Source organism: Pseudophryne corroboree, chromosome 11 (assembly GCF_028390025.1).
Source record: "Pseudophryne corroboree isolate aPseCor3 chromosome 11, aPseCor3.hap2, whole genome shotgun sequence".
NCBI classification, from domain to species: Eukaryota; Metazoa; Chordata; class Amphibia; order Anura; family Myobatrachidae; genus Pseudophryne; species Pseudophryne corroboree.
This window is the reverse complement of record NC_086454.1, coordinates 301,339,879-301,363,472: the sequence shown is the minus strand read 5'-3', so window position 1 is coordinate 301,363,472 and position 23,594 is coordinate 301,339,879.

Sequence of the window (23,594 nt, the reverse complement as noted above, 5' to 3'; positions counted from 1 at the left end):
CTTAAAACTAGAGGCCTTTTCATCAAAACTCCTTCTGCACTCTGGGGCTGGCGCAGCGTTGGACGTACGCCTGTTTGTAGAGCGTAACTTGTGTGATTTCGCCTTGTGCGTGCTCAGAAAATGAGCGGACGCAAGTACGACAATGCAGATTTACATTCTAGTCATATATACAGTAATGGTGGCACCTGCAGGCCAGGACGTAAGGGTATATATGCCTATGATGGGTAGTGTGCTAGGCGCATACTCGTATGTTGAAGAGTCTTATATACATCTTGAGATGAGTGGAAATATTCTATTTTCTGTATATGGGCCTAATTCAGACTTGTAAGGTTACTGTACAAGTCCGATGGTGGGGACACTGAACATATCCTGCGTCCTCAAACATAATGCCCCCTAAGCCCCAGCTTGATTGACAGGCTCAGGGTGTTTGGGCGCGGTGACTGGGTCTGTTCCTAAAAAGGTGTGCCACCTCCGTTTTATGGGAGTGCCTGTCAGTGTCTGCGTCTGCCAACTCAGATTTACTGACCTCGGCTGCAGACCTGAGATGGAGATATGAGTAACCTGAAGGTTACTTAGATGACCGATGGTCACGCAGAGTGTTCCGATGGTGCATCTTGAGATGCACCAACAGATCGCGGACGCAGACAGGAAGTCAATTTGGTTTGATTGATTTTTGATGGATTTTGTATTTCGGGGGTCTAAATCACACATTTACTAACAGGTGATTTTTTACATCATTTAAAAAAATAAGTAAAAAAAATCATCTGTTAAGAAATGTGGAATTTAGACCCCGAAATACAAAATCGACCAAACATCGACCCAGATCGACTTTTAGTAAATATACCCCTAAATCCCACGGATGATTTTAAAAAAATTTCTAAAAGGATGTTAAAAATCATGTTAGTAACAGTGTGATTTAAACCCTGAAACACAAAATCGATAAAAAAAAATATCAACCAAACATCGACCAACAATCGATCAAAATCGACCCAAATATAATAAATATACCCTGAGGTGTCTATTTACACCAGATGCCTTCTGCTGCGTTAGCATATTAGCTGTACGGTATCGCCTCTGAATCGGGGCCAATGTTTCTTTTGAGTAATGTCATCTCTTATATGCATAGTGTATAGATTTAATACATACTGTACGTATAATAGGAAATAATCATTTTATATAACCTTGCGATAAAGACCAGCCAGTACAGTTAAGGCAAAGGAAAGCTTGGAAAAAATAATCCCTTGACACAAATATATACAGAAAAGGCTTGTGTGTACTGTATATCTTGCCATATCACTGGTTATACAGCGGCCAGTGTGTAAGGAATTGGCCGTGTTTCCACTATTTTCTTCAGTGCTTCTGGTACGCAGTCACCGTCACCTTGTCAATCTGCTTTCATACGGCTAGTGGTGTTAAGGATCTCAGTGACCTAAGAGGGGGCCGCAAACAAATGTAGCATGTTTCACGTTTGATGCGTCTGTGTTTGACCACTGCTCTAGTGGGAACACTTTTTATACAATGGCGATCCGTATGGGCACCATCATTTTGTAGTGGACATATTACAGGCAACCGCATGGATCTACACTGCAATGTGTGAACGCGCCAAGGATACAGAGTTTTTCTCTGCTAGTCACCATAAATGGCAAGGACTGGAGTTCTGGTTTCAGCAGCGAAGTGAATATTGTAAGACTATCTAGGATAGGTTTTTGGAGTGAGTGTTTAATGATAGGTCTCGTGGGCTTGTCCGTCCCTTCCTCCCTCCTTACCAATGAATTTGTGAAAGCAGCTCTCTCATGGTACCGGTATGAAAGGAATAAGGTTTTGCCTATTGGCTTTGGGTGCCTCATCCTGCTGGGTGCTCTGGGAGAGGAGATCACAGCTGTAGAATATAAGCAAACAGTTAAGAGCCCTTGATCTTCTGCGCCTCCCTGGTAATGTGCAGCACTTCATTTGCATACTGCAGTGTGCGCGCAATTAAAACGTACTTTTAATTTCTTCACAGCAAATGACTTTTGCTAGTCTTCCACTGTGTGCCGACACACCAGCAAATCCTCCTGAGTCAGGAGAAGAGGACGACGGTGAGACCAACTGGGTCACAATCTATTTTAAAGACTATTAAAACCAATGTTTGCCCCTCTAGTCTAAATGGACATTTTTGATTCAATAAGAATTAAAAGCTTAAAGAGACTGTGGGTCAGGCACCTTCTACAATGCATGCTTCAGTTCACAGAGTGGCTATTCAGGGCAAGTGCCTGGCTGCCCACTAACCCATTTGTGGCTGAATTACTTGTAATTCATTTATTTTTAATGGCTAGAGCCGTTTTTATTTTATGGTTTTGCACAAAACACACTCTCATTCACGCCGCTGTATATTTACGGATTATGGGTTATGTTATACACCGCAGCAGGTTCAAAATGTGACTCTTTTTACTCATTGGTCTCTGCATTTAAATCAATGGGAACCGTAAACTGGCAATCCATTGACTTGCAGCGTCTCCGGCACACAGCGAATGTAGACGGAAAGGCTCGGCTTATCAGTGCTCTAAGTGAAATAATTGGTTGCATTCTTGTGAATATTAGTTCAGCTCACAGAATAGCGGTCTCCTTTGTGTGTAGGCCGAATAGCACACTTTAGGTGGAATTCAGGCTACTTCAATTTATGTTGGGTTCTTGTTTCATTGGGTATGCGGCAAAGCTAGCTGTTTTTATGTTGTCATTTACATTTCAGCCAAATCGTTCCGTAATGGTTTTCATAGTCATTTGTTACTGTCTTTTGCTACAGAGCATAATATAACAAGAACTCAGTAAATGTGTAAGTAAATGCTCTTCAATTACTACTCCCAGCATGCTCTGACAGCAGCCCTAACCTAGATATTGATTTAGATTTGGAGACTGGTCTTACTGGGAGCTAGAATATTTTAAATGTGTAAAAACTAACAATAATCTTTGTTATATCTAGTATCCTGCCTAGGGTCCAGGGGGCATTTAAGTGGGGTCTTAATCTAGGGTTACAACCTAGACAGACCAGGAACCATGATCATCAGACTCCTCCAAATGCCTCTTTATATGCCATCTTCTCCACATGCCTCTTTATATGTCTTTAGAGACCCCTCATGCACCGGACCCTCTCATGCCCCTACATAAGGCAGACAGAGCCCCTTCATGCCCTATTATATGGCATCATGGGTACTTGCTATTATGCCACTAGTAGCTGCCCTGGTCCTTTATATGCCAGAGCCCCCTCGTGGGCAACCTTTTATGCCATCACTACATATCAAATCTGAGTGCATCTGCCTTCACCCATGGCTTATCTTGTATACTCAGTGAGGCTCATTCCGGTGCAGTCGTGAAGTGACTATTGTACGTACATTGGTCAGTGTTTTCTTTCTCCGCGTGTATCTAAACCACAGTGCGGACGTGCAGCGAGTGCATTGCGATTGCGGTCGTACTGAGCAATGAGTTACAAAATGAGTGACAGGAAGACAGCAATTGGGGGTAGGAACGAGGAATGATCGTTAAACACAGGCCTGTCATGGCCGTTCAGACGCCGTTTTGTGGGCGTGCAGAAATTAGCAGTTGCAATCTTACTTGCTACTGGAGAACCCTCTGCCTCCCAGGAGAGCAGCTCAGCCTGCGCGTCCTCAGAGGCACTCAGACTCTGCGACATGACCTGATTTGCGACGATGGTACTGATGTATCAGCAATTTTACGCCGCTGGATGGAAATTATGCAATAGCAGTGGCCGTCCCTATGCTCAGGTTAGCTTCTGCCCATATTAGCATATAATCGCAATTGCGTAGGGCAAAAGATAGCAACAGTAGCAGCAAGAACAACCTTACCAGAATGAGCCTCCGTATGGGCACAACGACAGTCAGCCAGTCTGAGGTCTCAGTCTCAGTGCTACTCAGGATCACAGGCAGCGGAAATAATTCTGCAGGCACTGACTGAGTGCGCTGGAAGCAGAGGAGGCGGCCCACCGGCGGCAACAGAGGAGGCGGGCCACAGCACTTGCAAGATTGTGAGCACCTTGAAGTAGGCTCATAATCAGAAGTGAGTGTGGAGAGAAAAATGTGTTTCCAGACTCTGCCCATCCAGGAACACGTGCACTCCAGTCTACGGACAGATTAACAGAGTTCTGGACTTTTCTGGAGGGGTGGCAAGTTGGCAACCCTATCTTAATCTTATTTACCTAAATTTTCAAGACAAATTCAGGAAGAACTGGGGACTACTGTAGGTGGTCCATGTTGAAAGTTCTGGGGACTTGACGCAATTCACAGCAAACTACGGTCCTGTCCTGCCGACTTCTCTGGGGAAGTAAGCGGGATACAGGAGGGTTGCCTATTAGAATCCTTCATATTTGGGTCTCTACCAGATATTCTGGGAGTATGGTCTGGTTATATGTATTCCTATCACTGGTACTAACAGCCTGTTTATCAGTTGGCGGAAACCTTATGTCCCGCCAAAATATGGGGGGATTGGGAGGGCAATTGCTCAGAGATTGGCGTGTGCTCAGTGAAACACAATTTGGGCTTTCCGTTCTGCATATAGTTACCCACTGAGGGCAGGGATGTGTGGATATTACTACACTAAATTACATCCCTAAGTATTATGAATGACAAGTCCAATTCTTCCATTAGTTTTGAGTGAATAAAAGGCTCAGCTGACCGGCTATCGCAGTGAAGTCTTACACTGTATTTCTACTCAGCTTTATTACGTATATTGTTCTGCAAAGAAACAGATTGCACACGATGAGGCAATGCAAGTGCTAATATATGGAGATGGGTTTGTGTGAGAGGGGAGCTAAGACACCAAAGAGGGTCCTCTTACATGCTGAGGTCTCATAGGGTCTCTTCTCCCCAGATGCAGACGTTGTACAGTAGTCTTTGCGTATATGTGTCTATATCTCGCTGCCTATTAACCACTGGCTGAGGAATGAGCCGCCAGACTCTCAGCGTGATGGATGGGTTATTGTTCTATTACTGAGCATATCACTGCTGTTTATATCGATCGAATACGTCGTTAAACTACTTAAGAACTTTAGTATTAAAAGTAAAAGGACTTTGAGAGCCTAAGAGGGAGTGATGTTTGTTCTTACCCTGCAAAAGCGTGTGGTGTGGTTATACTGTATATTTGGGGATCTTCCATATCCTAACAATGAATGGCATATAAAACATGTGGTCCCACAGAAGCTTCTAGTTTACTTACATACAAGCTATTGCTCCACTTTTCAGCGACGACAGAACACAGTCGAGGGAGCCCAATTGTGGGCGATGGGGTAATGGGTTTGATTCCGATGTTGGAGTTTGTATATTCTCCTTATGTTTACATGGGTTTCGTCCCACTCTACAAATACGTATTGGTCAATTAATTAGCTTCTCACCAAATCAACTCCAGTGTGCAAGTGGGTGTGGCCCTGAGCAAAAGAGCCCCATTTACCATCAAACAATAACACCGCGGCATGTTTCGTTTAGAATCACTGTGATGTAAAGGACAATGCAGCTGGTATTCAGCATTGCTTACCTTTCCGGCGAGGTCCAGCGCTGTCTCCCGCCTCAGCGGGGTCCTAATGTTGCCAGTGAGTTGCAGCTGAGTTATGCACGACGTCCAGTATGAGCATGTGCATAACTCCTTCACCTAGCAGGGACCCAGCAATGCTGAAGCCAGAAAGGCAGCGCTGGGTCCCCATTGACGGCAGTGGGAACAGTGGGGCAAGCAGGTCCCTCCTCCTCCACAGCACCATCTTTCCCCCCATTGCCAGGGTGCCAGAGTCTTTGCTTCCACTGTGCGTCGCCATCTTCCTGAAGATGTCACTGGGAAGATTGTGTCACCGAGGTGGAAGGACCCACTTGTCAGCACTAGATAAGTATATACTAGGTGCAAGGTTTGAGGGGCCTTCCTAGACCAAGGAGACTGTGTGCACCCTGCACAACCCATTATAATACGCCTGTCGGGTAGCAATGGAGTGATCCCTAAGAGAATCCTCCCATGCATGTGTATCCGGAGTTGTGACCGAGTTGAGCGTATGCACAGTGCACGCCATTTTCAGTTGCATCTACTGCACCAAGCATGGGGTAGGTGTAAGCACATTACTAGTGATGAGGTCTGCTCTCGCTGCCAGAGGGATGAGGGCCCTGCTGTCACATTGTCATGTACAACAGGTGCATATACGTAAAGAACTTCCAATTCTTGCAGGGGTCTGGAATTGTGTTCACGTTATGTCCATTTTGATCTGTCTCTTTCTGTTGAGTTCCAACGTTGGTTATATTCTGTTGTTTCGGATGCACTGTCATATCGATTGCAGTCATCAGCAAGCCATGTTTCCCCCGTTCCCGACTGCTGGGGGTTTGCAGCTTGTGTTGCGCCCACACACCAAAGCAATATTGAGTCAGTCTGGCAGAAAATATCCATCTTTCCTTACTGTGGGGGGTAATTCAGACCTGATTGCAGCAGCAAATTTGTTAGCAGTTGGGCAAAACCATGCTGGTCATTCCGAGTTGATCGCTAGCTGCATTCGTTCGCTGTGCAGCGATGAGGCAAAAAAACGGCACTTCTGCACATGCGGCGCAATGCGCACGCGCAAAGTACTATTACAACGAACTATGTAGTTTCACACAAGATCTAGCGAAGCTTTTCAGTCGCACTGCTGGCCACAGAGTGATTGACATGAAGTGGGCGTTTCTGGGTGTCAACTGACCGTTTTCAGGCAGTGTTCGAAAAAACGCAGGCGTGCCAGGAAAAACGCAGGAGTTGCTGGGCGAACGCAGGGCGTGTTTGTAACGTCAAAACAGGAACTGAACAGTCTGAAGTGATCGCAAGCGCTCAGTAGGTTTTGAGCTACTCTAAAACTGCACAAAAAAAATTTGCCGCCGCTCTGCTATCCTTTCGTTCGCACTTCGGCTAAGCTAAAATACACTCCCAGTGGGAGGCGGCATAGCGTTTGCACGGCTGCTAAAAACTGCTAGCGAGCGAACAACTCGGAATGACCACCCATGTGTACTGCAAGGGGGCAGATAACATGTGCAGAGAGAGAGAGATTTGGGTGGGGTGTGTTCAAATTGAAATCTAAATTGCAGTGTAAAAATAAAGCAGCCACTATGTACCCTGCACAGAAACAAAATAACCCACCCAAATCTAACTCTCTCTGCACATGTTACATCTGCCACACTTGCAGTGCACATGGTTTTGCCCAACTGCTAACAAATTTGCTGGTTCGATCAACTCTGAATTACCCCCAGTGTCTCTCTTGCCACCTATAGATGGCGAGAGGGGTACAGGGGCAAACAGCGGTAAACTTAATTTACCATTGTTTGATGAATGCTGAAAGTAAGACATAGGGCCTAATTCAGCATGGAACGCTGCTGCGACAGCGTTTGCATGCTGAAGCCCTGTTAAGTGTGCACACGCACACCAACCGTACTGCGCGTGTGAACACAGTAAGCTGCGATAGCATCTCACTTTACGAACGCCTCTGCATTTTATTTGTCGTTCCCTGCTGTTAAAGTTGGTAGTGGCAGATCTCTGTATGGGTGCATAATCCTGCACTCTATATGTCTGCATCTTCTGCCTTCCAATCCGTAGATTGGACCTGGGCTGCATTGCATTCTTTTGCAATTGAACGTAGCGCCCCGGTTTATCTTGCCTGTGCCTTTAAGTGAATGAATAATACATGGTAATATTTTATGCCAGGCTCTCTCTCTCTTTCCCTGTCTCCCCCTGGATATCTTCTGACAATTACCGCTTCCCTGGCAGCTGGTGAGTGTGTGCGTGCGTGTGTGTGTCTGTCTGTATGTGTGTGTGTGTGCGTTGCTGGCTCCCCTGTGCCACACTCTCTGTATACATGAGCCGCTCTCCCCTCTTCTCCCCCAGCGTTGAAATTTACACTGAACCAGAAATTAATTTCATAATTTTTTCCTCTCTAATTATACCAACATCTGCTGCAGCACCAAGCTGTGCACATGAATTTTAATAACTCTGTTCTCTCCCTCTCTGCTCCCTCCTGATAATTATTGAAAAGTTTAGACCGAGCAGGCTCTTCTCAAGAATGAGTAATCTGCCTGTGTCTGCTACCGTGACTGTTGGTTAACTCCTCTGTGTCTGACTTAACTAGTATTCTCCCTGCTCCAATGTAGGTAGGTTGTCCGTGCTCTAGCCACATAAGGAGATCAGTAGATTAAAAAGACCCATACCCACCCACCAGTCACTGCATCTTTCTCTGTGTCCTGCTCAGTGGTGCAAGTAGAAATATTTTCTTATGGGTACTGAGTGATGAAAAATGGGCGTTGTGATGGGGCGTGGCCACATGCTGCTAGTGGGAGTGGCTACATGACACTAGTGGCGTGGCCACATGACACAGACCCTTTTTTGGGGTATTCTGGAGGCAAGGCTAAAAATATATAGTAATGCCCCCAATTTAATAACAATATATAGTAATGGCTCCATTATAACAGGAAAATACAGCCACTGTCGCACTCCCGGTAACCCTGACAATGTGGGAGGAGCCGTGATGCTGCCAAGCACCATGGTCTTGTTGCTTTGTGGTACATTATAATTGTGGCAATGGCAAGGTGTGTGGCAGGTGGTACTGTGTACCCGCTGCCAAATTCTTAAGGGTACGCCGTACCCAAGCGTACCCGCATACTTGCACCACTGGTCCAGCTCCTTCTTGCATCGTTAGTTGCTTACCCGCAGCCTTGTCTTAAAATCTCTTAGTTACCTCCATAGAGGTAGGGAAAACCCTTTTTGTAATCTTATTCCTCCTAGATGAGTACATGCCAATAATATGATAATGTATTTTGTACCATTTGACGATTGTAGCTGTAGATTACATCGATTTCATTGGAGAGTTTGTTTTTGTGCTATGGTTTTGGCGATAAGCTCCTATTGCGATTGGGTGATCGAACTGTCTGTCTGTCTGCAGTAAGCAAACCTCACTCATATACAGTGATTTACCCACATTACTGGATTTATGTGTGTATTGGAACACATGCCAGTGGAGGGAAACCAAGCCTGGTTCTATAAAGAACTATATATATATATATATATATATATATATATACATACATACATTTACATCTATCTATCTATCTATCTATCTATCTATCTATCTATCTATACATATATGTATACATTATCTGTCTATATATATACAGTGATTTACCCACATTACTGGATTTATGTGTGTATTGGAACACATGCCAGTGGAGGGAAACCAAGCCTGGTTCTATAAAGAACTATATATATATATATATATACATACATACATTACATCTATCTATCTATCTATCTATCTATCTATCTATCTATCTATCTATCTATCTATCTATCTATACATATATGTATACATTATCTGTCTATATATATACAGTGATTTACCCACATTACTGGATTTATGTGTGTATTGGAACACATGCCAGTGGAGGGAAACCAAGCCTGGTTCTATAAAGAACTATATATATATATAAATATATATATATATATATACACATACATTTACATATATACATTATCTATCTATCTATCTATCTATCTATACATATATGTATACATTATCTGTCTATATATATACAGTGTATATATATATATATATATGAAGACCTGCTTCTGCTCCGTATCTTTGTGATCTTCTTCATGCATATCTGTCATGATTTCGTTACGTCTTTGTTTGTCTCTGTCTCCCTGTCCTGGCCTTACACTGCTCCCTTTTACCAGAATCCTCCTTTGTCTATAATGTATAATAACTGCAACTGATTATAACAGCACATAAAGTTGGTTCACTTATAGACTGTATATGCACGAATACCAATTTACAGTATAGTTAACTGTAAGAACTGCTTGAGAGACGAATGGCACAAGGACTGGTGAGGAAGGAGGGGGCGGCCGCTACACACTATACCTATGTCTTTCAGGTGTGGGGGTGTTTGCTGAGCTCCGAATACCAGCTGCAGCCTAAATATTACCTGTGACAATAATAGGGATGTCACTGTTACTAAGCAACACCGTCCCTCTGTCATCCATATACTGAGCATCCTGTCATCCAGATGTCTACAGGTGAGGGGGGTACACTGTGACATATGTTATAATAGATAGATAGATAGATAGATAGATAGATAGATACTCTGAAGTTAATGCTGCTCACTCTTCTTACTGCTGACTCCGCCCCATGGTGATGTTATCACCACCGCCCACACACACGCATTTTTTTTGGGGGGGGGGGGGGGGGGGCTTAAGTGATATTCATCATACTTACCTTCTATTTAAATGTAGGTCTGATGCACAGTTCAAGCAGATTGCTTTGTTTCGTTAAGGCCCCTGCCCACTTGACAAGAAAGAAAAGCGGGGTCCTGATCTCCCGGGTGTCCTCCATGACTCCCCCATATTTAAGGGCATTGCTGTGCTATTCATAGCAATGCAGTTTATCAATTAACTAGAAATTGTTGATGTTACTCAGGTACGAAATGCTAAAAAACAAGAATTTACTCACCGGTAATTCTATTTCTCGTAGTCCGTAGTGGATGCTAGGAACTCCGTAAGGACCATGGGGAATAGATGGGCTCCGCAGGAGACTGGGCACTCTAAGAAAAGAATTAGGACTACTGGTGTGCACTGGCTCCTCCCTCTATGCCCCTCCTCCAGACCTCAGTTAGGGAAACTGTGCCCGGAAGAGCTGACACAATAAGGAAAGGATTTGGAATCCCGGGTAAGACTCATACCAGCCACACCAATCACACCGTATAACTCGTGATAACTATACCCAGTTAACAGTATGAAGAACAACTGAGCCTCACTAACAGATGGCTCAGAACAATAACCCTTTAGTTAGGCAATAACTATATACAAGTATTGCAGACAATCCGCACTTGGGATGGGCGCCCAGCATCCACTACGGACTACGAGAAATAGAATTACCGGTGAGTAAATTCTTATTTTCTCTGACGTCCTAGTGGATGCTGGGAACTCCGTAAGGACCATGGAGATTATACCAAAGCTCCCAAACGGGCGGGAGAGTGCGGATGACTCTGCAGCACCGAATGAGCAAACTCAAGGTCCTTCTCAGCCAGGGTATCAAACTTGTAGAATTTTGCAAACGTGTTTGATCCCGACCAGGTAGCAGCTCGGCAAAGTTGTAAAGCCGAGACCCCTCGGGCAGCCGCCCAAGAAGAGCCCACCTTCCTCGTGGAATGGGCTTTGACTGATTTAGGAGGCGGCAGTCCAGCCGCAGAATGTGCAAGTTGAATCGTGGAGCAGATCCAGCGAGCAATAGTCTGCTTAGAAGCAGGAGCACCCAGCTTGTTGGGTGCATGCAGGATAAACAGCGAGTCAGTCTTTCTGACTCTAGCCGTCCTGGAAACACAGATTTTCAGGGCCCGGACTACATCCAGCAACTTGGAGGCCTCCAAGTCCCCAGTAGCCGCAGGCACCACAATAGGTTGGTTCAAATGAAACGCTGATACCACCTTAGGGAGGAATTGGGGACGCGTCCTCAATTCTGCTCTGTCCATATGGAATATCAGATAGGGGCTTTTACAGGACAAAGCCGCCAATTCTGACACCCGCCTAGCCGAAGCCAAGGCCAAAAGCATGACCACTTTCCACGTGAGATATTTTAATTCCACGGTCTGAAGTGGCTCAAACCAATGTAATTTTAGGAAATCCAACACAACGTTGAGATCCCAAGGTGCCACCGGGGGCACAAAAGGGGGCTGAATGTGCAGCACTCCCTTAACAAACGTCTGAACTTCCGGCAGTGAAGCCAGTTCTTTTTGAAAGAAAATAGACAGGGCCGAAATCTGGACTTTAATGGAACCCAATTTTAGGCCCATAGTCAGTCCTGACTGTAGGAAGTGCAGAAAACGACCCAGCTGAAATTCTTCTGTGGGGGCCTTCATAGCCTCACACCAAGCAACATATTTTCGCCATATGCGGTGATAATGCTTTGCTGTCACATCTTTCCTAGCTTTTATCAGCGTAGGAATGACTTCAACCGGAATGCCCTTTTCCATCAGGATCCGGCATTCAACCGCCATGCCGTCAAACGCAGCCGCGGTAAGTCTTGGAACAGACAGGGCCCCTGCTGTAGCAGGTCCTGTCTGAGAGGCAGAGGCCAAGGGTCCTCTGAGATCATTTCTTGCAGTTCCGGGTACCAAGTCCGTCTTGGTCAATCCGGAACGATGAGTATAGTTCTTACTCCTCTCTTTCTTATTATCCTCAGCACCTTTGGTATGAGAGGAAGAGGAGGGAACACATAAACCGACTGGTACACCCACGGTGTCACTAGAGCGTCCACAGCTATCGCCTGAGGGTCCCTTGACCTGGCGCAATATCTTTTTAGCTTTTTGTTTAGGCGGGACGCCATCATGTCCACCTGTGGCCTTTCCCAACGGTTTACAATCAGTTGGAAGACTTCTGGATGAAGTCCCCACTCTCCCGGGTGGAGGTCGTGCCTGCTGAGGAAGTCTGCTTCCCAGTTGTCGACTCCCGGAATAAACACTGCTGACAGTGCTATCACGTGATTTTCCGCCCATCGGAGAATCCTTGTGGCTTCTGCCATCGCCATCCTGCTTCTTGTGCCGCCCTGTCGGTTTACATGGGCGACCGCCGTGATGTTGTCTGACTGAATCAGCACCGGCTGGTTTTGAAGCAGGGGTCTTGCCTGACTTAGGGCATTGTAAATGGCCCTTAGTTCCAGAATATTTATGTGTAGGGAAGCCTCCTGACTCGACCATTGTCCTTGGAAGTTTCTTCCCTGAGTGACTGCCCCCCAACCTCGGAGGCTGGCATCCGTGGTCACCAGGACCCAGTCCTGTATGCCGAATCTGCGGCCCTCGAGAAGATGAGCACTCTGCAGCCACCACAGCAGAGACACCCTGGCCCTCGGGTGCATCTGAAGATGCGATCCGGACCACTTGTCTAACAGATCCCACTGAAAGATCCTTGCATGGAATATGCCGAATGGAATTGCCTCGTAAGAAGCTACCATCTTTCCCAGGACTCGCGTGCAGTGATGCACCGACACCTGTTTTGGTTTTAGGAGGTCTCTGACCAGAGATGACAACTCCTTGGCCTTCTCCTCCGGGAAAAACACCTTTTTCTGTTCTGTGTTCAGAATCATACCCAGGAACAGCAGACGCGTCGTAGGAACCAGCTGCGACTTCGGAATATTCAGAATCCAGCCGTGCTGTTGTAGCACTTCCTGAGATAGTGCTACTCCGACCAACAACTGCTCCCTGGACCTCGCCTTTATAAGGAGATCGTCCAAGTATGGGATAATTACAACTTCCTTCTTTCGAAGGAGTATCATCATTTCGGCCATTACTTTGGTAAATACCCTCGGAGCCGTGGACAGACCAAACGGCAACGTCTGGAAGTGGTAATGGCAGTCTTGTACCACAAAACGGAGGTACACCTGGTGAGGTGGGTAAATGGGGACATGCAGGTAAGCATCCTTGATGTCAAGTGATACCATGTAATCCCCATCTTCCAGGCTTGCAATAACCGCCCTGAGCGATTCCATTTTGAACTTGAACTTCCTTATATAAGTGTTCAAGGATTTCAAATTTAGAATGGGTCTCACCGAACCGTCTGGTTTCGGTACCACAAACATTGTGGAATAGTAACCCCTTCCCTGTTGAAGGAGGGGAACTTTTATTATCACCTGCTGGAGGTACAGCTTGTGAATTGCCGCCAGTACTACCTCCCTGTCCTGGGGAGTGGCTGGCAAGGCCGATTTGAGGTAACGGCGAGGGGGAGACGTCTCGAATTCCAGCTTGTATTCCTGAGATACCACTTGTAGAATCCAGGGATCCACCTGTGAGCGAACCCACCGGTCGCTGAAGTTCCGGAGACGGGCCCCCACCGCACCTGGCTCCACCAGTGGAGCCCCAGCGTCATGCGGAGGATTTAGTGGAAGCAGGGGAGGATTTTTGTTCTTGGGAACTGGCTGTATGGTGCAGGTTTTTCCCTCTACCCCTGCCTCTGGGCAGAAAGGACGCGCCTCTAACCCGCTTGCCTTTCTGGGGCCGAAAGGACTGTACCTGATAATACGGTGCTTTCTTAGGCTGTGAGGGAACCTGAGGTAAAAATGTCGACTTCCCAGCTGTTGCTGTGGAAACGAGGTCCGAGAGACCATCCCCAAACAATTCCTCACCCTTGTAAGGCAAAACCTCTGTGCATCTCTCATAGATAAGACTACGTCTTTAATATGCTCTATGGTTAGCAATATAGCGTCCCTGTCAAGGGTATCAATGTTATCAGACAGGGAATCAGACCACGCTGCTGCAGCACTGCACATCCATGCTGAAGCAATAGCAGGTCTCAGTATAGTACCTGAGTGTGTATATACAGACTTCAGGATAGCCTCCTGCTTTCTATCCGCAGGCTCCTTTAAGGCGGCCGTATCCTGAGACGGCAGTGCCACCTTTTTTGACAAGCGTGTGAGCGCTTTATCCACCCTCGGGGAAGTCTCCCAGCGTAACCTGTCCTCTGGCGGGAAGGGGTACGCCATCAGTAACTTTTTAGAAGTCACTAGTTTCTTATCGAGGGAAGCCCACGCTTCTTCACACACTTCATTCAACTCATCTGATGGGGGAAAAACCACTGGTTGCTTTTTCTCCCCAAACATAATACCCTTTTTAGTGGTACCTGGGTTAATGTCAGAAATGTGCAACACATTTTTTATTGCCGTAATCATGCAACGGATGCCCCTTGTGGATTGTGGATATGTCTCATCCTCGTCGACACTGGAGTCAGACTCCGTGTCGACATCTGTGTCTGCCATCTGAGGTAGCGGGCGTTTTTGAGCCCCTGATGGCTTTTGAGACGCCTGGGAAGGCACTGGCTGAGAAGCCGGCTGTCCCACGGCTGTTACGTCATCCCGTCTTATATGTAAGGAGTTGACACTGTCGGTTAATACCTTCCACATATCCATCCACTCTGGTGTCGACCCCGCAGGGGGTGACATCACATTTATCGGCACCTGCTCCGCCTCCACATAAGCCTCCTCATCAAACATGTCGACACAGCCGTACCGACACAACGCACACACACAGGGAATGCTCTGACTGAGGACAGGACCCCACTAAGTCCTTTGGGGAGACAGAGAGAGAGTATGCCAGCACACACCACAGCGCTATATAACACAGGGATATTACACTACACAAAGTGATTTTTCCCTATAGCAGCTATAATACACAGTATTGCGCCTAAATTTAGTGCCCCCCCTCTCTTTTTTACCCTATTGAGCCTGGAAACTGTAGGGGAGAGCCTGGGGAGCGTCCTTCCAGCGGAGCTGTGAAGAGAAAATGGCGCCAGTGTGCTGAGGGAGATAGCCCCGCCCCTTTTTCGGCGGGCTTCTCCCGCTCTTTATATTAATATTATGGCAGGGGATTTTACACATATATAGTGTATTAGACTATATTATGTGTATTTTAGCCATTTTTAAGGTAATCTAATTGCAGCCCAGGGCACCCCCCCCAGCGCCATGCACCCATCAGTGACCGGAGTATGTGGTGTGCATGGGGAGCAATGGCGCACAGCTGCAGTGCTGTGCGCTACCTTAATGAAGACCGGAGTCTTCAGCCGCCGATTTTCTCCTCGGATCTTCCGTCTTCTGGCTCTGCAAGGGGGATGGCGGCGCGGCTCCGGGACCTGACGACCGAGGCTGGGCCTGTGTTCGATCCCTCTGGAGCTAATGGTGTCCAGTAGCCTAGAAGCCCAAGCTAGCTGCAAGCAGGTAGGTTTGCTTCTCTCCCCTAAGTCCCTCGTAGCAGTGAGTCTGTTGCCAGCAGATCTCACTGAAAATAAAAAACCTAATAAATACTTTCTTTACTAGGAGCTCAGGAGAGCCCCTAGTGTGCAACCAGCTCGAGCCGGGCACTGATTCTAACTGAGGTCTGGAGGAGGGGCATAGAGGGAGGAGCCAGTGCACACCAGTAGTCCTAATTCTTTTCTTAGAGTGCCCAGTCTCCTGCGGAGCCCGTCTATTCCCCATGGTCCTTACGGAGTTCCCAGCATCCACTAGGACGTCAGAGAAAGAAAAAAAACTACAACATAATCTATATTGATTTTAGCCACTGACTCTTAGTATATATTTCTCTAACATCCATTTGGGATATTGGGACAGATGAGTACGATGGGGTATAGACGGGTTAAAAGGAGCCAGTGCACTTTAAATTTCTGCAACTGGATGTGCTGGCTCCTCCTCTACCCTCCTACAGCTCAGTTTGGAAAAAAGTGCCCTCAGGAGAGGATGCACACTCTGGAGCTCCAGAGTTTTTCTTCAATTTATTTTTAAAAGTTTTACTTCTTTTGGTATGCTGTTTGGGCAACAGCATACCTGCACCGTGGGAGTTGGGGAGGTCGGTTGCGGTCACCGTGCTCTTGAGGTGCAGAGCCGCTTCCCTGCTGCAGGACCACCGTCATAAGGGGCTGTTTGTTCAGCGGAGCATGGCGCCATCGCTGACGCAGGCACAGCATGCCGCGCACCCCTAACGCTGCCTGAAGGTTTTCATCGGTGGTGAGTACCAACCGGGGGCCCCACTAGGGGGGGTCCCTGGTTTTACTGTGCGGCTGAAAGTGCGGGTGTGGCATACAGGTCCCTCCTGGGGGGACCCGCTGTAGCCCCTGCATGACACTGGCTAAATATAGTAAACCAAGCATTTATGTGAGGTTGTACATATTGGGAGACATGGCCAGTATAAATATACAGAAGTAGCTCCGGCGCCATGGCGGAGGGCGGAGCTACACGAGAGTGGGCTCAGCTGCATTTTGGCGACTTCTTGTACATAGCAGCAGCAGCCTCACAGCTCTCACCAAACAGTCCCTGGATCGCTGGTACTGGGTGTAGAGGGGGAGCCGCTATAATAGTGCACAATAATATCCCTCTGAGGGATTTTATCATATTACAGTCTCACTGTGTTTACACATAAAAACGCTGACAGCCTCACTGGGGCTCTGCAGCGCTGGGTGCGTTGGGGTCCTCTCTCCTGTGTCTCCTCTCACATGCAATTGGGAAGGCTTGCAATATATCAATATCAGGATGTGTTGTATGTGTATTATACCTGTTGTTCTGATTCACAATGGTAAAACAGAAGTCATGCAGTGTATGTAATGCTAGATTCTCTCCTAGTTCATCTGGCTCAATATCATGTGAGCAGTGTAGTCAGCCATCTGAGAATGCTGATGACAATGTGGGGAGAGTCCAGAGCCCTCCTGCTTGGGGGCTATCAAAACTATGATGTCTGATATGTCATCTCAGCTCACTGCAAATGCAAATAAGACTCAGGAACTGCAGTGGCAAGTCTAGCTGCTAAACATCCCCCCATGCCTGCTACAGGTGCACAAAAACGTGCTCTACCTGCACTCCTATCAGATACTGATGATGATATACAGGATGATGGGGATGATGTGGACCCCATAAGTGGGGATTCCACCCCTACCCAGCCATAGGCGAATCTGGGGAGTGGTCCAGGGGTGCACTGGGCCACCCATTACCCTGTATCCATCATTTATTAATTGAATTAGTGTCCTCCTGGTCAGGGATGCATTTGCTGCCCAGGAGAACTATAGCCACGTGCTGCTCCCCGGCTCTGCCCCCTCACCATGCTATTCAATGTGCGCAGACGTCACGCCGCACTCGTTCCTGTCACAGCTCCGCCAGTCCTCCCGCCCACCATCAGCTCTTGTCGCAGTCACGCCTGCTGCCCTCCGCTGGCTCCCGTTCCTCAGCTCCCAGCTCCAGCCTCCTCACCCCGTCGGCCCCCGTTCCTCAGCTCCCGGCTCCAGCCTCCTCACCCTGTTGGCCCCCGTTCCTCAGCTCCCGGCTCCCAACTCCAAGGAGGAAGGTGAGAAGAAAGGTGACCCTGCTGTGTTATTATTAGAAGGGGAGGGGGAAGAGACACATTGAGAGACATTGAAATGGGGGGGGGGGGGCACTGGGAGACAGAGGGGAGGGGAGAGAGAGACACATTGGGAGACATGGGGTGAGAGACATAGAAGGGGGATGGTGTACTGAGAGATGACACGGGGTAGGTGATGGTGTGCTGAGAGACGACACGGGGTAGGTGATGGTGTGCTGAGAGATGACATGGGGGGTAGGTGATGGTGTGATGAGAGACGACACAGGGGGTAGCTGATGGTGTGCTGAGAGACGCCACAGGGGGTAGGTGATGGTGTGATGAGAGACGCCACAGGGGGTAGGTGATGGTGTGCTGAGAGACGACGGAGGGTAGGTGATGGTGTGCTGAGAGACGACACAGGGGGTAGGTGATGGTGTGCTGAGAGATGATACAGGGGGTAGGTGATGGTGTGCTGAGAGATGACATGGGGGGTAGGTGATGGTGTGATGAGAGACGACACAGGGGGTAGCTGATGGTGTGCTAAGAGACGCCACAGGGGGTAGGTGATGGTGTGCTGAGAGACGACGGAGGGTAGGTGATGGTGTGCTGAGAGATGACACAGGGGGTAGGTGATGGTGTGCTGAGAGATGATACAGGGGGTAGGTGATGGTGTGCTGAGAGATGCAGGGGGCAGGGTGTGAGTCTGGTTGTACCTCTGTTGTATGATACTGAGCTTGTTAATATTCCTACATAAACAGGCATCTTCTAGACGTTGTGATCTCGTACATGAATAGTGATTACTGACTGAAGACGCCGTCTGCCTTAGAGGATTCATTTCTTCAAAGGTTCCACATTGTGAGAAACTATTATATAATATTATATAGGTAAGGTGCATGTGGAATTGAAAAGAATGTTCCAAGTGTGACAAGAAACAAGCGGCATGCCATGTTGACACGCCCCATTTTCAGTGACCATGCCCCTTCTGGTATGTGGTTACGCCCATTTTGTGTCTACGCGCGCACATGATTAGCTTTGTAGGTTTTTTTGGGAGTGGGGGCCCAACTGGGACCACCCATTACCAAATGTCTAGTTTTGCCTATGTACCCAGGGTATTGAACCCCTCATATTGGCTATTAGGGATGTGCTAAAGCTCCCCCTGGAGGATGCTACTACTCAGCAGTCATTTTTCAAGACAAATTGACGGTCACATTTCCTGATTCCAAGGAATTGGACGACTTATTTAAAATAGCCTGGAACACTCCAGATAAGAAATATCAGGTGTAAAAACGTTTTTTGCATACATTCCCCTTTACCCCTGAAAGCAGGAAATTCTGGGCGGAGTCTCCAGAAAGCAGACGTCTAAATTTCTCGCCTTTCTAAAAAGTCGGTACTCCCTGCTCCGGGCTCCTTTACGATAAAGGACCCGGCAGATAGGATACTTGAGACCACTCTGAAATCTATTTACATTGCTGCAGGTGTTGCTCAAAGGCCGGTCATTGCATGTTGCTGGATGACATGCAATTAATTCCTGGGCTAATCAAATTAAGGAAGGTCTTTTTCGGGTGATATGACCTTAATTAATACTGTTACTTTCCTGAATCACATTCAGGACACGGCAAGAGTCCTCTGTGACTCCCTTAAAGAGATTGGCAATATTAATGCTAGGACCACGGCTATGGCTGTGTCTGCGCGGAGAGCCATATGGTTGCGTCAGTGGATTGCTGATGCTGACTCCAAACGTAATGTGGAATCTCTTCCCTTCACAGGTGAATGGCTCTTTGGTGGTGAATTGTACGCATGGATTTCCAAAGCTACTGCTGGAAAATCCACGTTTCTCCCTTCGGGAGCTCCGCCTGCTAGACGTACCTACCCGGGACCGTCTACTCAGTCCTTTTGGTCCTCCAGATGTCGATCTAGGGCCAGAGGGGCCTCCAACACAGCTAGAGGCTCCAGAGATATACCTAAGAAACCAGCCGTTGCTGAATCTCAGGACCAGAACACCAGCTCTGCTTCCGCAAAGACTTCAGCATTACGGTGCCCATCCACCCCGAGGGGATCTCGTGGTGGGAGCTCGGTTACATCACTACAGCCACATCTGGGACGGTTCCTGCCAAGATACATGGGTAAGGGACCTTATCTCTCAGGGTTACAAGCTGGAGTTCGACGGTACTTCCCTCCCCCCATACGATTTTTCAAATCAAACTTACCAACTTTAGAAAATATTGTGGTACGCTACTGCTGGCCATCAACAAATTGGTCCAGTCCCAGGTTATTGTTCCAGTACCCCTACTACAATGAGGACAGGGTTACTACTCCAGTCTGTTCGTAGTACCAAAACCAGACGGGTCTGTGAGACCCATTCTGAATCTGAAGTCCTTGAATACTTACCTGAAGGTTTTCAAATTCAAGATGGAATCTTTGAGAGTGGTGACTGCTGGCCTGGAACAACAGGAATTCCTTGTGTCCCTGGATCTCAAGGACTCTTACCTACATATCCCAATTTGGCCTCCTCCTCAGGCCTATCTGAGGTTTGCCCTGCTGAACAATCACTACCAATTTCAGGCGTTACCCTTCGGCCTGTCTACAGCTCCGAGGGTGTTCACAAAGGTGATGGCGAAATGATGTTTCAGGGGGTCAATGTTATTCCATACCTGGACGATCTCCTGATAAAAGCGAACTCCAGGGAGCTTCTATTGCTCCATATAGATCGCACTATCCAACTTCTGTCACACCACGGTTGGATCCTCAATCTGTGTTATGCACACCAGTGCCAGCAGGAATGTACTGGTGTCTGAACGGTGAGGGATGCAAAACAAATGAACTCACAGACAGACTGGGGAATATGACATTACATACACAGAAGGTGATAGGGTAACAAAATAAACACAAAGTGAACAGAGAAGCTCAAAGGCTAAGAAACTGGGTGTCTCCCTAGTATTAGGAATGCTCAGATGGAAAGAAGCAAGATGTAGTGATTTAATACGTAGAGAACCCGAAATGCTGTTGCTAAGGGCAACAGCAAAAACCTAAAGGGTTACCAACGGGTGTGGCAGTAAACTCCTTGGTCAGAGATGGAATAATAGACACAAGGAGAGTCTCCACAATCCTAGTCCTCACTTGCAGTGCACTGGTTCAGCTTACTGCCACTAAACTGACACCTGAACACCTTGCACAGTGAGAAAGGATTTTGGCAGGCAAGTCTGAGAATACAGCCGCAAACTTGCTAGGTTCACAGAGTAGCAAAAGAACCCCAGCAGGTTAAACGACTGACTCCAGTCTTACTGCTAGGTCTGGATTGGCAGAGTGTAATACCAAATCCCAAGGCCTATTTGCAGTAAGCAACAAACAAATACAAAGTTTACACAGTACTAGCTAGCTTTCAGGAACTGACTAACCAACAAAGATTCAGCAGCATCTGCCTAACCTGAGAAGAGGGTTTATATAGCAGGTGCTGTCCACGCCCCACTCAGACCTCACAGACTGTGAGCACAAAAACCAGCACCGGATCCCCTGCCGTGCACAGAGCCTGTAACCACTGCACAGCAAAAGACCCGAACCGGAGTATCAGCTACGCTCAGGTTACTCCGCTAGCACTTGTCTCCCGGTTGCCATGACGACGTGGCAGCACAGAGCAGGAGACCCTAACAGTACCCCCCCTCTGACGAGGGGTCAAAGAACCCCTACCACCGGGTTTATCGGGGAACTGCGAGAAGAAAGAGCGTAACAGTCTGGGGGCATGAAGATCACAACTGCGCACCCACGACCGCTCCTCCGGGCCATACCCCTTCCAGTGCACCAAAAATGACAGCCGACCCCGAACCATCTTGGAGTCAAGAATCCTTTCAACAACAAACTCCCTCTGGCCACGTATCAGAAGAGGGGAAGGTCTTCCACTGGAAGAAGGATTACTAATCGCCCGTTTTAAAAGGGAACAATGAAATGTTTTATTGATACCCAAAGAACGGGGTAGATCTAACTGAAATGCCACCGGATTGATAACCCTAGTGATCTTATAAGGACCGATGAACCGGGGGCCTAACTTATGAGATGGCTGTCTCAACTTCAAATTCTTGGTAGACAACCAGACGAAGTCTCCTAATTTGAAGCTGCAGGGTCTTTTCCGCTTATCAAAAACCCTTTTGGTCACTAATGACACAGACACAAGGGCTTTCTTCACTTTCCTCCAAATACCTCTAAGGACCGAAACCACAGAGGAACCACCAGGCGTGGAGTCCAGGGGGTCAAAAGAATTGGCCTTAGGATGATGCCCATACACACAAAGGAAGGGAGAGATCCCTGTAGCAGAGTGAGCCGCGTTGTTATAGGCAAACTCCGCCATGGACAGATGAGCAACCAAGTCAGTCTGACACTTGGAGACATAACACCTGAGGAACTGCTCCAAGGACTGGTTCACCCTTTCAGTCTGCCCATTAGACTGCGGATGGTAGCCTGACGACAAGCTGACAGAAATCTGGAGATCGGAACAAAATGCCCTACAGAATTTGGCCACAAACTGGGATCCGCGGTCAGAGACCACATCAAGTGGCAACCCGTGGAGGCGCACAACATGCAGCATAAATAATTCAGACAGGCGTCTGGCCGATGGCAGCCCAACCAATGGAACGAAGTGCGCCATCTTCGAAAACCTGTCAACGACAACCCAGATGGCTGTCATCCCCGAGGATTTGGGCAAGTCCACCACAAAATCCATTGAAATGTGGGTCCATGGCTTAGATGGAATAGAGAGTGGATGTAATGGGCCAACAGGAACCCCTCTAGGAGTCTTATTTCGGGCACAGATGTCACATGCCCGAACCCACTGATCCACATCCCTAGCCACCGAGGGCCACCACACCGCCCTAGATAGCAACTCCCGAGTTCTGGCAATACCCGGGTGACCTGCCGACTTCTTGGCATGGAATTCCAGGAACACTCGCTGTCTTAACCTAGGAGGCACAAACAAAAGACCTACCGGAAGGTCTGGAGGAGCCTGCTCCTGTGCTCTAGGGACTAATGACAAGAGGTCCTGGGTAATGCCCACTTTAATACATGATGGGGACACAATGGGCAATGGCTCCTCGGTGGTCTCCTGGATTGGAGCAAAACTCCGCGAGAGCGCATCAGCCTTGATGTTTTTTGACCCAGGGCGATATGTTATCAAAAAATTAAAGCGAGCAAAAAACAAAGCCCATCGTGCCTGCCTGGCATTGAGGCGCTTCGCTGACTCTAAATATGCCAAATTCTTATGGTCGGTGAGAATTGAGACCACAAACTTAGCCCCCTCAAGCCAGTGTCTCCACTCCTCGAGTGCATCCTTAATAGGCAACAATTCCCGGTTACCCACGTCATAATTCATCTCGGCAGGCGAAAATTTACGGGAAAAGTAAGCACAGGGATGAAGGCGATTATCAGACACCCCCATCTGAGAGAGCACTGCCCCAATACCCATCTCAGAGGCATCCACCTCCACCACAAAAGGACGCTCTGGATCTGGGTGTCGCAGCACCTTGGCCGAGACAAATGCCCTTTTGAGACGGGCAAAAGCCGCTTTGGCCTCACAAGACCAGTGAGCAACATCCGCCCCTTTCTTAGTGAGTGCCACCAAGGGCGCCACTATAGACGAAAATCCAGGGATAAATCGTCTATAAAAATTTGCAAAGCCCAGAAAACGCTGAAGCGCCTTCAAACTAGTGGGCTGCACCCAATCCAGGACTGCCTGTACCTTGGAACCCTCCATTTGGAAACCTTCTGGGGAGATAATAT